Below are 16762 nucleotides of genomic sequence, written 5' to 3' on the forward strand. Positions count from 1 at the left end.
AAGTTAGGTTAATTAGACTTGATAATTTGTTCAAGAAGAGTTTACTATGATGAAGTAAAGGGAATAATGGAGGGCGTAAGATAAGAGCAAGTATTATTATAATACTTTTCCAATACTTTTCTCAAGTTCAAATTTCAAGTTTCTTAAGTTTATATTAAACATAATATTATTACATTTAGATTTTCTAAATTCATATTAATTAGGAAAATTATGAATTTAATACAAATATAATTTTCGCATATTATCTTATTTATTATTATTATATTATTTTTTTAAATAATATATTTTTTTGAATTTTAATTCTGAATTGTTAGAATAACATATAGTTAAAAAAATAGCAAATTGTCTATATTGTTTAAACAATTTATTTATTAAAATTTTACTTGACAAATAATTTTAACAATCAAGAATCAAAATTAATAAATGAACAAATAATCATATAAATTACAATAAATTAATATAAATTATAAATTTATTTATAATATATATATACATTTATTTTTGAATTGGTTGAAAACATTTGCATCGATCGTAACTTTAATCAAACAATATTTCCTATATTTGTCAATACAAATAACGATATATCAATGCAACATGATATATTAATACTATTATTTGATTTTTCATTTAACATTTGAAATTCAATGAAAATTTTAATATTATCGATTTCTCTTTGTTTCGTATAATTAAATTTATTTTCAAACATCATTTTCGTTCAATCGCAATTATTATATTAAAAATAACTGTTTAATTTTTATAATAAAAAAAAGTGAGAAATCAATAAAAAAAATTAAATCGAGATTACAAAATATTTAAATTTTTCGTGTTAAAACTTCTCGTAAACGCTGATGGGTTAATTTAATGATTCTCTCGATTTCCATGGTGTAACGAAGTCACGATCAAAGAAACGAGGATTTCTGATTGAATTTCTTTGCCATTACGGCGATCGACGATTGCCTCGTTAGGTTAATGGATACATTAAATGTTAACGCAATATTCAGAAATAATTTTCGAATAATTGTGTCTGAACGCCATCATAGTGGATTTCAATTAATCGAAAAGTCAAATACTTTGATACTAAATAAGCTAATACGATATATTGAAATTCTCAACATTTATCCACTTTCACCGGATGAACGAAATTAATTTATTATAAAAAAAATTTTTCATATTTTACATCTCATGATAATCCAATAATCGCATTATATTAATTTATTTCAGAGTCTCAATTTTTAAAATTATTTTCTCACTGGTATTACTTGAAGATATTGAATAAGGGAACCAAGGTTTTACCAATCTTGCGGTTCAATGAGGCTTCGTGTACTGATCAATTTCATCCTAAAGTTTCTTATTTCAAGGGTGGTTAACCTTCTCTGTATTAGTGTGCTCTTGTATACAGACTATCGCCATTATTTTGCGATTCTTATTTAGAAAAAAAAAGAATCTTTTTAAATTTCTCGAAATAAAAAAGGAGTCTATAATCTATAATTAATATTACTAGCTAGTGAATTATTCTGCTGTCAGATGGCTCTGCAGTTGTTTTATAAATAACACATTAGAAATTAAATTCTTTTTGCCTTCCATTAAAGTAACATATTATTATAATTTGAGTTTCGTAATCATTTTGCCATCTCAAAAATATTCATTCATAACTGCGAAATATTTTATACTAACGATAGTGTATTAATGACACATCAACTTTTATGATTTTATTTTCTTCTATTTTTCTTTCGTTTTGCTTTCTTTTTTGAGATTACATTAAAAAATATTAACGACTTTATTCGTTCCATTATCTAATACAAAATGTTTTCACTGGATATTTAGCTCGTAAAATTCTCGAATAATATCAATATGATTTAGAAAAGATATTCGATATTCTTCGAATATCTTCGTTAAAAAAATTTCTTATCAGATAACCAAGAAAATTCTATCATTATTTTTTTGTGATAGAAAAATAAACTACGTTGAAAAATTGAAAAGAATTTTCAACTTGTCGAAATATATTTATGATAATGCAAAATGTAATAAACAAAAAAAAATAATATTGAAAATTTAATTTAATAAATGAGATAATATAATCTCATTCTTAATATAATTCTTGATCCCAATATAGTCTCTTGTCAGTAATATCAGGAAAATTCTGATAAATCTAGAATCCTTGTAAAAATTAATTTGGAACGTATTACGCTAATAGAGTCAGAACGATTGAATAAAGTGTAACGAATAAAAATTTTGTTCCGCCATTTCTTCTTCTCCATCGTAAAATGACAAGAAAAAGACTTTCTTGGTTATCTAATAATCTTTAGGCCTGAGAGAAGGTCAATCCTCTCGGGACCGAGATCGATAGGATATCGTGTCTCGCATCTCGTCTTCGTTTCTCTCATTGTCTACCATAAGACAGGCGCAGGTATCGATCTTGGCTCTCGTTGGAATCTCGATACCCCTTAATCCTTTGTACTTTGATGCTTTATCCGCTAGAACGAACGTTATTGCGCGATGCTAACGTTATTCTGTTGTTTAACATGAGCCTTTCCAAGGAATATTCGTCTTGGTCTCGGCAAGTAAATTCGAAAAATTGAAAAACTGGATGAATCTTTTATGAGATTGGAACAATATTTCTGAATGTTATTTTTAATCCTTAAAAAAAAAAAAAAAAAAATTAATTCAAATTGTATCGTTTATTTATATTTAACACGATATATATTTCAAAATATATATCATTAAATTTATTCATCTAATTTAACATTATTCTAATCAAATCATTTCAAGTAAAAATATTTTTACATTTTCAACTTCATATTTCATCAAATTTATAACCTTATCTAACTTCAGTTTAATTTGATTCCAAATAATAATTATATAAATAATAATAATAAGTATTAAATAATAATATAATAATAAATATAATAATAAATAATAATATATTAAATAAAAATTACAATTTTCGAATCGAACTTTCTATCTAACAGAAAAATTTGCATTACTTACCTATATATCATCTGTGTCCTATTTTCCACAAATAAAAGCACAGAATTCATTCGAAAGGAGGAAATCGAAAAGACGAAAAAAAAAAAAAAAAAAAGAAGAAAAAAAATCATCTCGATATTCAGGAAGTTTCAGAGCAGGCGGTGTATCCTCCGCGCGGCGAATAACGCAAACAAATCGAAAGACAATAAGGCACCATGACAGCCCGGAGACCGACGAGTCCCTTTGTCGAGAATCATAGAGACCACAATAGCGGCCAATCACGTGTCTCGATCGAGAGAGGTGATCCCGTGTCCTGGACACGAGATCACTTCGCGCCGGGTCCTCGGGGGTGCCCTACCCTCTCGTGGACTCTTCGACTATTCGCGTCCTCCTGTCGCTTAATTGCCAGAAACAATGGAATTATTGTGCCCGCTATCCAGGAATAAAAGGGAGACAGAGGCGAGAGAAACGAGAGGAACAGTTTGGAATGGTGTATGTGTATGTGTATGAAGGGTGTGGAGGTGGAAATTAGGGTCGTGTCCATTTTCTATCCCTCGATTTCGTACCCCTCTAACACATCAAAAGGGTTGTATCAATGACATCGTTCGTTGCACGTTACGTAATACTGTGATCGCGTTTTGATCACTGTGAGACAGGCTGACTGGGTAACTGGTGTATCCTCGTGGGAATTAGATACCGATTGAGCTATTTATTTTATACCCCGATGGTAACTGTTTCAAGCTGTATGCGCGTGTACATCAGTTTAATTGCACGGGTGATTTTATACTTGGTTTTTATTTTTTTTTTTTTTTCTTTTTTTCTTATATTTTTTATTGAGGGGAAAAAAGAAAGAATTTTATACTCTGATCGTGAAGTTACATGTATGTGTGTGTTAGTTATTAATTATTTGGATGATTTTATGAATTATTTTTTATTTTCTGTTTCTTTAAATTTTATTTTGTGGAAGCAAAATATAAATTAATTGAATGAGATCTTTGCAGCAAATTGCAATATATTTTTCAATAAATTTAGGATTAAAAGAAATAGTAAAAAATAGTAATGAAAATTGCATATGATTACAATTAAAAATTATTGAATTGATAAATTTTTATTTGAACTTTTAATTTTTAATGAAATAAACAGTTATAAAATAATTTAAATACAATTTTTCAAATAATTTTCATTTTAAATCTGTATCAATGCAATAAAATATACAAGGTGTCCCAATAAAATAGGTCATTGTTTACTTACTAATCATTCTCTGGCCACTATCTGATCATTACCTGACCACCAAGTGACCATTGACTCACTACTCACTGACCATTGCTTGACCATTTACTGACCATTGACTAACTATCTTTAAAAGTATCATATATTTTAACATTTTGTGTATTTATCTTATAGTAACAAATTGAAAGAAATATTAAATATATTTTTAATTTTAAATAATCAGAATTTTACTTAAAACCTTCGAATTTTTAACAGATATGGCAAAATTATATTGGAAAGCATTAGTTGCTAGGTACCATTAATTTTATCAATCAGTAAGTCACGTCATACATCATCCTCTAATATCGTCAATTTTGCATCGTTACCAACCGAATCGCCAATTGCAAAGGCGTTATTATCACTTTGGAAGTTCAATCAATCACTTTCATATTTTGCCAACTAGGTGTACATACATATATATATTACGAATATATTTTCATAATCTTTCCAATAATTTTTTAAAATAATCTTCATTTACAGAAATATTAGCCATCGGAATTTCTTTTTGAAAAGACATTCAAGTTAACTAAGTATAAAGTGTCTACTTCGAAAAAAAATTTACGACAACACCACTCGACCGTGAAGTTTCATTTTTTTCTCTCTTTCTTTTTTTCTCTCTTCATCGTATTTTTCACTTTTTTTCACATTTTTCACCTAAAATGTTACATTATTAATTTCGTCATTTGTTTTTTATAGGGAAAAACATTAGACTTGAATTTTCATCCAAGTTTCAAGCATTGATAATTATTTTGCAATTAAATAAATAGTTCGAACCATGATTCTGGCATTTTTTTCAGAGAAATTTCAAGACTGGTTGAAACGGCAAGAGATCCTTAATGCTTAGAGCCCCTTTATCGGTTTACCGAGGAAACGATTTCCGTGAGAGCACTCCCCTTCCTATATCTAGAAAATGATTTCCGCAACGAAAGGTTCGATTTTAGGTAGAAAATAATACACGTAAACATCAAGAGATAAGGACGATTAAATATTGATTCGAATCACTGTAATATCAATTTTGGCTCGAAATATTGATTATTATTCAAATATTTAATTCTGAATTTATTTTTTATACGCAAAGATTATATTTGATTAATTTATTTTATTTCAGTTTCATTTAATGATTAAATGAAATTTGTTACTTAAATTGTTGTTTCTTTTTGGATTTTTATTGAAAAAATTAAATTTGATAAATCATTATGTGGATTAATAAATTATTAATATCTTAAAATTTTTTTAAATTTTTGAAAGAGCTTATCTAATAATAAAAAAAAATTGTTTGATTTTAGACATAAGAAGTCTAAAATAGCATAAAATATGTTAAATTATTTTTAATTTTTTAAACGATTCTATATTTTGTTAAGTTTATTTAATTATAATTATAATTATAATTAAAATTACTTATAATTTCATTATTATCAAACTTGAGTTTACGAGAAAAAAATTTCTATCAAAAATAGAACAAGAAATGTAGATAAGTATTATATATTTTATAAAAGAAGTCATATGTAGAATACGAAATTATAGAAAATAGAAATGTCAAAGAGAATCATTTTTCGATCGTATGGAAAAAAGTTTTCATGTAAATAATATATTTTTACAGTGATTCTCGAATATAGAATACATACGTGCGTTTATGGTTTTGATCAGATTATACTCAACATTTAACCAATGTCACGGTTTTGTCATACGATTTTTCAACAATACTCAAGTAATGTCGAAAAATATGAAACTCGTTGGACCAGATGGTTTCGAGCACGTAGACTCTTCACTCTGACGAGTTAATTTTTAATCAGTGCTTTACACGATATCGAGAGCATGCCTTCGAGTACGTATTCTTCGATCGGTCAAACAGAATAGATCAAGCGTTTTAGTAAAAAAACATTCGTCATTCGCGATTTAGATTTTTTTCATACTTTATTTCTATATTCTTTATTTATTCTTTTTTTTATTTTAAACTTTAAATTTTATTCTTTTATTTAAATATTAATAATAAATAATTAATGAAATTTTACTAATTTTAAAGTTTAAAAATTTATTATCTTTGTTAAAAGTAATAAAAGTAATAATTTGTAAGTCACTATTATTGTTAATGTATCAATAGTATCAAAGAAAGAAAAAAAATTAGAATTTTTTAAATGATTAGTAATAAATTTTATCTTTTGAAATTTTTAATATTATTATGTCAATAGTTATAATAATTATAACATATAAAGAAAAACCATATAATAATATTCATAAAATTCATTTAATATATATAATGTATTAATTAATATGTATTTATTTTTTTCATAATATATAAAGATAATAATGTAATAAAGATAAAGATAAATATTTCTTTTTTATTAGCTTTTAATAATAGCCTTTAATCATTCATTTATATAATACTTTATTTTGAAATTTTGAAATGAAAAATGTATTATATTTGTAATCTTAATAAATGAAGAGCTTTATAGAAATGATACAATTTTATGAAAGTTACACAACCCTTTTGAATTCAGTACTCATCAAAACTTCTTTGGATTTATATGTACAATCTTTGTGGATTTACTTCTTGTTCAAACTTTCATGGAAGCTTTTGGAACTTATGCAGTTTTATCACTTTAAAAAGCTATCAGTGTATTATAAAGTAACGACAACCTTTAAAATGATATATGGATGTATATTATACTTGAAAAATGAGAAATATGCTATATTTCTCTGTTATATTATATTAATTTATATTATATTAATTATATATATTATATTATATTAATTTTTCTGAAGAGCAGATTTTTTTATTAAATATTTTCTTTATTTTTATATATTTATTCTTTTACAATTTACAGAAATAATCAAAAAATAAGATAAAATATTTTATTCAAAAATTAAACGATAATTTTTAATCTTTTTATTTCTTTATCTTATTACTTATTTTTCGCGTGATTTTAAGAACACCTGTTGAGTGTAAATCGGGTTCAATAATAATGAAATAGAATTCTCTAGAGAATGAAAAAAAAAAACTAACTTATTTAATAAAATTCTTTTTATACAATTTCGATAGAATTTAAATTTAAAATAAAATTTAATTGATTCTAATTTAATACATTTTATTCATTATACTTAATATCAAACATAATTTTAAAATATTAGTAAATAATTAAGTAATAAAATATAAGACATATATATAATAGCTATACAAAATTACGAGAAATATTACGAAAAATAAATAATCAAAATAAAAAGAAAGCTTTTTTTATATTTTTTACTTTATTTTAAGTTTACTTCCTTATTAAAAATTAATGTTTTAGCTGAATTGTTGAGATTCTTATGAAAATAATATTAAATATGATTAATAATTATCGATTACATTTGAATTAATTTTAAATTAAATTCCTAATATTATAATCTTTATCTTTCATATTTTTATCATTGACGCATGCGCAGTAAAATGAACAATATAATAAACTAATTTGTAATACGCAATATAATTCGATGTGTTATTTTTGTGATAAAATTGTTCAAAGCATAAAAAAATGCATAGAAATATGAAGAAATGTTGAAAAAAATGTAGAAAAATGAATTGGAAAATAATAAAAACAAATCATGCAATATTTAAAGGATTGAAATAGCAACGATTTGTGATTTCCGTCTTGTGAACCGAAAAAAAGAATCATATCTGACATAATTATGTGATCCAAAACGAGTTTTCAATACTCTTGTCTATATTTTCTTCGTAATTTTCATTATTCATTTCTAATCTCGTAACGAGCTCTCTATCATTGTTCATCTAATGTTCATATAATTTCATTTAACCTCATAAGTTTATACAAACGAGAATAAGAATTTCGTTACGCTTTGAAATCAATTGATTAATAAATCAACCGATAAATCAATTAATATTTTATATATATTTTTATATTTGGACCAAAATTATTAATCTTATTTTAATAAAACTAATTAGAAATTGTAATTCAATTATATAAAAGATAGAAATTAATATAACTTATATAAGAATTTTTCCAATATAAAAATGAAACAGTTTTAATAAAAATTTACATAATAATTATATAAAATTTACATAGTAATAGTTTTAATAACAGAATTTACATAAAGATTTAATAACAGCATCTACAAGTAATTTAAATTCTCCTAATAAAAATATCTTTTTACATATTACATTTCTCATTAATTTAATCTAAGTTAAAATTAATCTATATTATATATACACAATGATACAATATATAACTCATTAATTTTTCCAAATATGTTACAAGAAAAAGCAATATAATTTTATATATATAAATATATATTAAATATATAAAAATATATTTCATAACCTCTACAACCATTTTAATTCACAATCTCATTAATATTATGTACGTACCTTGAACAATTGCTTTAATTCCATTAGTTCTTTTCCAGAAAAGGAAATAAATTTGCATAGACGAAGTTTGAAAATAATTGGACATTTAAGATACATAAGTTTTCCATGTCTTAAGAAGAAACACGCAAATCTACGTCACTTGACTTTTCAAGGAGGACACTGCAACGCGATAAATTTCGCTCCTCCTGCCCTCTGTCGTTCCTTATACCCTGTGGGCCTTTCGAGGTGTCGTTTCCTTACCAAATGATTTATTAACTTTGCCGCGTGACTCGTCAGGAACTGAAAAAGCTTCCTTCTCTATTTCGTATCGGACAAAACTAACGTTCGTTATGCGCGAAACCTTTCCACGTGCACCAAAAGCAATTAAAATGAAAATTATTCGTTCCGCTACGTCCTTCCTGGCGAGACGCTATGTTGACTTCGGAGTTCAAAGTGTTCTACAACGGAAACGAAAAAGCGATTTGTAATAGTGTACTATTTACAGTAGTACTATTATAAAGTTAGTTAGTTTGTATCAAAAGTGCTATTTATATGACAGCGACGAACAGATATCCGAAAGAATATAACATAACCTCAATTTCTATAACATAATTCGTATGATCAAATATTTGTGCGTTTATATTTGGAAGAAGGTTATATGGAAGAAGGTTTGAATTATTTAACAGAAATTTTTAAACAGAATTATTAAACAGAAATTTTTAAAAATATAATTTAATATAATAGAAATAAAAATTTTTGGTAGATATTATTAATTATTTTTAAATGCTATTAGGTATTACATAGATATTTTTATCAAAAGGAATTTATAGTGAATGAAACATCATCTTAATTAATTTTGCTTTATTTTAATTTATTTTACTTTTCTTGTGTTTTCTTTGATCCTTTATCAGAAGGATCGACTTATATTGTATCCTCGATGCAATTGCAATTTCGTACGAAACTACATTACTTCTTTCAAAATCTCTAACTTACACGTTTTTTCTCAAATGTTCTCGAACTAGAAACCACGAACATAATGTAATATGATGTATCATTGCACAGATTTATTCTAACATGCATATATTCTCGTTACTTTTTTCTTTTAATTACTTGTTATCTATAATTAATATTTTTGATATAGAAATAATTGTTATCTATAATTAATATTTTTGATATAAAAATAATTTAACTTTATTGATTCCAAAAAATTTTTTAAATGGTAATTATGGAATTTAAAAAAAAAAATTTTAAATATGAATAAAAATATTGAATAAACAGAAAAATATTTTCTATAAAATTTTTATTCCTGATATTATATAATTCAAAATTCTATATAATTTTGATATAATTTTTGATTTGTTAAATTCAATATATTAGAAATATTATTTCTTCATGTGAATATCTTATAAAAATTTTTAAGAATGAAATTTCTTCTCAGGTGAAGTCATAGCTATGCTACAGAAAGAATCGCGAAAAAAGTGCTGGATAAGATCTTGCACTTTTCGCTTGATCAAAGAATGCCATGAAGGGAACTTGTAAGAAAAGGATGCATCCCTAGTGTAACGTTTCCTTACGTCACATTTTCCTGTTTGCGAAAAATCCGTTATGAAGGCTCTTCGTACCAAATGCTATTAGGTGCATACAAAGATAATGGATTTTAGAATTGTGTTCCGAAAATATTCCAAAATTCATAAGAAATGTAAAAGTGAACTATTCACAATAAAAATGAATCTATTAATTACGAAAATAATTGAGGTTAGATTATTCATTTATTACTTTTTTATAAGAATAAAATTTTTCGATTAATTTTTATATCAAAAAAAAATTTTTTTTCATTTAAAAATATTAATTCATCTTAAGTAATAAAATTTAAAATTTTTTATTTTCATAAACAAATTTTAAAATTTTTCATTTTTCGTCATTTTTCTTTATTCATATTACATTTTTCTTTTCTATATCGATTTACATTTAAAATTATTTTAAAATTATTAAAGAATTATTGAAATAGAAAATCAAATGCATTGAATTTTGGATACTAACAAACATAAACATTTTTATAAAGATTTTAGCTGGAGAAGTAAGGAACTATAATTCATCTTTTTTGTTTTTAGTAAATATGAGTAATGTTTTTGTTTCCGAATCCTTTTTCGTATTTCGCATCGAATAATTTTTGAAAGGATAAATTTTAACAGAGATCCAAATTTCATGTGTTACAATGGTAAGTGCTGTGCAGATAAATTCACTAAATTTCACGATAGAAGAGTCCTTTTGATGGGCTGCGGTGATCGGCGAAGCGTAGAGAATGCTGTAGCCGAATTGTAGTAGTAAATTTTCAGTTGCAAACTTGATTGGCGAACATCAATCCACTCAACTCTCTGTGATGAAAGGTACAAAATAACGCTTGTACGCAATCTTTTTGAATAGAAGTTATTGTTTATGGAAGAAAAGTATTGGCATAAATTGCTATCATAATAATATGCATTTTAATAATACTGAAAAATCAGTGCTGTAGAAAATAATTATTGAAATGTATATTAGAATAATATATGTATAATATATAAAAATAATTATTGAATTTTATTTCGTATAATAATAATAGACAATATTATTACTTAAAATATAATTATTTGAATTGTTAATTAAAATAATTATTTTTTAATAGATATTATTAATAATAATTTGAAAATAATTTTTTAGGTATCCAAATTTGAATTTTAATAATCAAAGAAGGAAAATATATGGCTGAAAATTTTTATGAAAAAACGAAAATATTTATTTAAAAAATTAATCCAATTTTTATAGAATGTATAAATTAACAAAATTTAGAGAATAATTTTTTCGAAATCATTTCACATATTTTTATATTTTTTTTTGTACGTATATATATGAAATATAAAAAAAAGAAGTTTTTTAAAATGAAAAAAGATAAAAAATGTAAAACTCACAATTTTATAATTCCAGGAATATGAAATTGAGTATGAAAAGTTTCAGCGCTTCCCGTTGATAAACAATAGAATAAAGTGGTAAGCCGTTCATTAAATACTTAGTTTGCAGTTCACACACTTCAAAACTCTTGCTTTCAGGATTTGTTGGTTGATCTTTTCAGATTAGAAATGTTCTTTAGCTGAGATCTTGTTAAACTTGTTGAATGGATGAATGAAAATTCTCTTGGATTTTAACGTTATGAAATTAACTTTAGACTTCTCCAAATTATATCGAGCTTCTTGAGATTTCATAGTTTCTCATTGTCGAGGAATTCACGCATTCGTTAAGTATGTTTTATTATCATCACAAAAAAAAAAATAACATTTTTTAATAACATAAAATATTTTTCATTTAAAAAGAATCATCTAAATATCTTCTTCGAATATTATAATAAAAAAATATTTTATATGAATAATTTGAATAATATTAAAAGATGAATTTTCATTTCTAGATTTTTTCTTTTCTTTTTGAATTTTTTCAATATGTATAATATTTCATTTTTCTCGTATAAATATATTTATATATTTTTATTAGTATAGCTGGTAAAATATATTCAAAATGTATCGCGACATGATCTTAAAATCATTCTTGATGAAATGAAGTCCAGATTTCAAAGTTAAAAGTTTCACAATTATTATATGAAATTCTACATATATATATATATATATATATATATATATTTATATGTACAGTACGTATATTTTTTATAAATAATATTTAATTCTAGAAATTAATAATAAATATTTGTTACAGTAAATTTATCATTAATAATATATTACCATTCTTTAATATCAAACTACTTTTAAACATAGAATGGCAGTAGTTTCTTATCTCTGGCTGCAGATTTAATACAGAATGCATGTGATCAAGGCATGCGTTGTGAACATATATTCCCTCTTTCCTTTTTCGTTGCAATAATTTTCATTACACAGACAAGATCCTTCCGTCCATTTCCATGTTATCTCATTGTCTGCGTCATTATGATAATCATAACAAATGTGGCTTTTTAAATTTGATCTAATGTAACTAGGTTATGTTTTATTTTCTTTAATCATTATTGTTATTATATATCTTGGTACTTTCTTCTGTACTCACTATATATTTGAAATAAAAACAATTCTAAATATACATGATTATTTATATTCATTTAAAAGAAAAAAAATTTACAAAAAGTAAATCTTATATATAAAATTCAAAGTAAAAATATATTACTTTTCAGTTAATTAAAGTATTTTACATTATCTCAAGACATACATGAATTTGAAGTTTTCATCAATTTCTAAAAACAAAGACATATTTTAATACATATTGTAAAATAAAAAAATTCTAAACGCGAAATATACGTATAGGATATTTTATTTAAAAGTAGATATCAAAAGAATATCAAAATGTAATCCGGAATCAAATGACGCGTTGAAAATTCGCGAAACATCATGCTCTTTGTAATTTGTAGAATAACTGGAACAGACGAGCATATCGTGCAAGGTACTATGTATACGGGTCAAAATCGTGGTAGGTTTTAATTGCTGCGTGTTGTGGCTCGCATATGGTCGACGCCTGTTTCGTTCCCTTTTGATAAGGAACAATTATTGGCGATAGTCAGAGAGACGCCCCTTGCAGGACGCCCGCTCAAATATACCGGGTGTCTCGAGTGGCCGGAGTATACTATCGAACAGGAAACAATAGACTCTCTTATTCGCCCCTACTCTGCTGGGTTGTAGTTCTTTGTGCCAAAAAACGGGCTAAATGCACTCGTTGCGACCGACCTTACGCACACTTAAAGGGGTGGGATAGACGTCGACTTTTTCCTTTTTCCTTCATGCTCCCCTGCGGTGATTTTCTCTATTTAATTTGTCGCGTACGAGGAAACGTGACGAACGAGAGAGAGAGAAGTGGAAGGGTCAATTAAATTTCCGAAATCCTTGATTCGCGTGCAGAATTTGTAATTGGTCGTGAACATTTGCGATTTATCGGTCCGTCGATTATATAACGATATATCTCTTTGGATGGATATTCAAATTCGGTTATTTACATTATATTTATTTTAAGAAAAGTATTTTTGAGTAAAATTGAATATTATAGTTTTTACAATTATTGATTTTTAATATTAAAGATTCATTTAATTTTAATTTTTTTTATATATTCTTTTCAATTTGTGAGAATTATTGAGAAAATTATTGTAGATTTAAATTTTTATTTTTATTGAGATATTTTTGTCATTGAAAGTGCATAATAGTTGATAATAAAATAATTAAATTAGTTGAAAATTAAATATTAATAACTTGTACATTGTGAATTTTTGTGCAATCAAGATTTTACGTACAGTTTCTCAAGCATTCTATGTTTTTAAAGCAGTGTCTCTAAGAAAATAAGATTTAAGAAAATTTACATTTATGTTTTATATGTGCAAAGTATGGAAAATTGTAGATAACTTGGAAAAACATTTCCATTGAAAACAGCATTGGAAACGATTTAAAGCATGACTGCATTTTTATACTGAATTCTTTAAAATATAATAGTATGTAAAGATAAAAAAAATTTTTTTATGAATATTATATTATGTTTATCAAATATAATATTATTTGTTAAATAATAATTTTTTTTAAAATTAAATAGATATTAATTGGTTTATATAAATCAATTCTTTAATTTTGAAAATTAATTTATAAAAATCTAAAATTTCTTTCTACACAATATAATTATAATAATATATTTTCTTTTATTATTATAATTATATTAGAATAAAAATAACTATGAATACGAAAATATTCTTTATTGAACTCGATATTACAGAGAATAGAAAAATTATTTTAACTTTTCATTATCTATTTTAATCAATCGAGAACTAAAGCAAAAAGTTTAATTTGAAGAAAATTAAATGATAAAAAGCAGATTGAACGGATAATGAGAATCCCTAGGGATGTTTTTTCAAAATCTTCAGTCTTGTAATCATTCGACTGCGAACATTGTAGCGCGCATGCGTAGAGCTTCTCCCCACCTGAGACGCAAATACACAGAGTCAGTGTAGAAACGGTCTGGCTTTGCCTCAGTATTTCGCCGCGTCTTGTTTCGTGAATATTGTACTTGCATTCGCTTTACAATTTCCCTCCTTTTACTTTGGTGCTGACAAGAGTTTTCTTGCACCGTGAAGATTGTGAAATTACTTTCTAAGAGGAACACAATGGATCAACATCAAATTATTCAACAACACATGGCAAGTCATTTGTATTTGAATTTACTTTTTCATTTAAGCGCTGTTTTCAAATGTCGTATGATTCTCTAATTTGAAATTTGTATGCCGCCATTCAAACGATTCAAATTATCGTCTTATTACGATGGTTCTTTATAGGAATTTAGCAGTTATTGTTTAACTTGAAATAGATAATCTATATAAATGTTTCGAACAAAAATAAAATTTTTTTAGAGAAAACCATATGTATTATTTTAAAAATTTTAAAATACATTAAATATAATACAATTACGATTTAAATTAATCAATAATAATAATTAATATATAATTAAAAAAAATTTATATTCAATGAAAATATTGATAATAACAGTTGTATATTTTCTATTTAATTAAAAACTTTTATAAAGCTTTTTAAAATTAAAAATTTTTTCAGAACAATTATTGTTATTCTTTTTATATATTTATATTTTGTAAAATATATAAAAATTTGATTATTTTTCATTTTCATTAAACTTCAAAATCATTAAAACTTTGATTAATAATTTTGTGTAACGATATTTCTAAATCTTTTTTATTTTAAATTTCGAACATGTTAGAAGAAAATTATATAGTAATGTGCTCTAGAAATAAGGTTGGTCGAAAGGTTTTGAATACGTACATTGAATAATTACGAAAAAGATCGATGGGTTATGGAAAAATATGTCAAATGACTTCAACTTTTGATACAATCGTCGATTCACTTGAACGAGATTGATTTCTCTTTCCCTATCTTTAAAAGAGTTGGAAGAAGCAATCGAAAGATGATGTGGTTCGTTCGATCTTCTTTCTTCTCGTTTTCAAACCTGTTCAACTTTAATGCTGCAAAAGCACCACTGTCACGGGTCTAATCTTTCAACAAGAGTTCACTGGAACTTGGAAGATCACTTTATAGGTTTTTGTAAAACTTTACGATTTTTCGCAAAGTAATTTCATCAAATTTCAACCAAAGAACTATATAGACTTTTTCTCTCTTCAGAACTTGAAATCGTAAAAGTTTCGAGAATTACAAAATTTCATAAAATTTTATCTAAAATGTGGAATTTTTTATTTTCAATCTTTAAATTTTTTAAATTTAACATCAATCAAACTTTTGAATTTCGAAAAGTCGAAATTTTTTAAATTTTAAAATAATCTCAAGATTTCAAATATCTCATTTCTAATTAATTTTAAAAATCAAAAAACAAAAGTAATTTTTATAAAAATTAATCTTTATCTTCTTTCAAAAATGCAGTGTCACATTAAATCACAAAAATTGTAAAAATTGTTTTAAAAACTCGAAACTTTTCAAATTCTGAAACAATTTTCAAGATTTTGAGTGTCTCATCCGCAGTTAATTCCAAATCTCAAAAAACGCGAATGTATAAAACATAATCGCGTGACAAGAAAATTCTCGATTGTCGAATTTCGATCTCTGAAAAATAGATCAGATGTGAGCTGTCCGATCATTCGGTATCTCTGAACAATTCGTTTCAGTTGGATTTCACATAAAACCACTATCTGTAGTTTTATCCGTATCCCCTTGAAGATCTTTCTCTCCTCCTCCTCCTCCCCCTAGTTTTTTCCTCCAGGGTTGAATAAAAATGTTCCATCGAGAGTATTACTCATTCTTTTCGCTTTTATGTTCTCTAACTTGACACGTATACGCGCAATATTTCCACGTATAAACTTTCCATCGTCCTCTGTTCCCCCCACTCTTTCAACTGACTCTGTCTTAATTTTCTCACGAGCAGAAAAGGGACACCATGTTACAACAGCAATCCCTGTTGCAGCGTTGCGCTTGTCGTTCGAACGAAAATAAAAATTGCATCAAAAAACGACTGTTTTTTTTATCAGTGAATAAAAAAAATCTATAGTTTTTTATCTATCTAGTGATTTTATACTTAAACAAGTACTGGAAAATTAAGTAACATTTTTTCCATGTTATAAAAGAAATATAAATATTAGAGTTTATATTTTACCAGAAAATAAAA

The 16762-nt window shown here is 25.3% G+C and overlaps 1 protein-coding gene and 1 long non-coding RNA gene across 4 annotated transcripts in view; both read left to right on the top strand.

Annotated features, from left to right (window-relative positions):
- Positions 1 to 16762, top strand: part of LOC122711838 (matrix metalloproteinase-2) — a 122999-nt gene that overhangs the window by 41941 nt on the left and 64296 nt on the right. The window lies entirely within an intron of this gene.
- Positions 9130 to 11312, top strand: LOC122711905. Its single transcript, XR_006346222.1, has 4 exons — positions 9130 to 9246; positions 10017 to 10213; positions 10690 to 10965; positions 11276 to 11312. It is a non-coding gene; the product is annotated as an uncharacterized LOC122711905 (long non-coding RNA).

The sequence above is a fragment of the Apis laboriosa genome, unplaced genomic scaffold, assembly GCF_014066325.1.
Source record: "Apis laboriosa isolate Shangri-la unplaced genomic scaffold, ASM1406632v1 scaffold112_cov148, whole genome shotgun sequence".
Classification (NCBI taxonomy): domain Eukaryota; kingdom Metazoa; phylum Arthropoda; class Insecta; order Hymenoptera; family Apidae; genus Apis; species Apis laboriosa.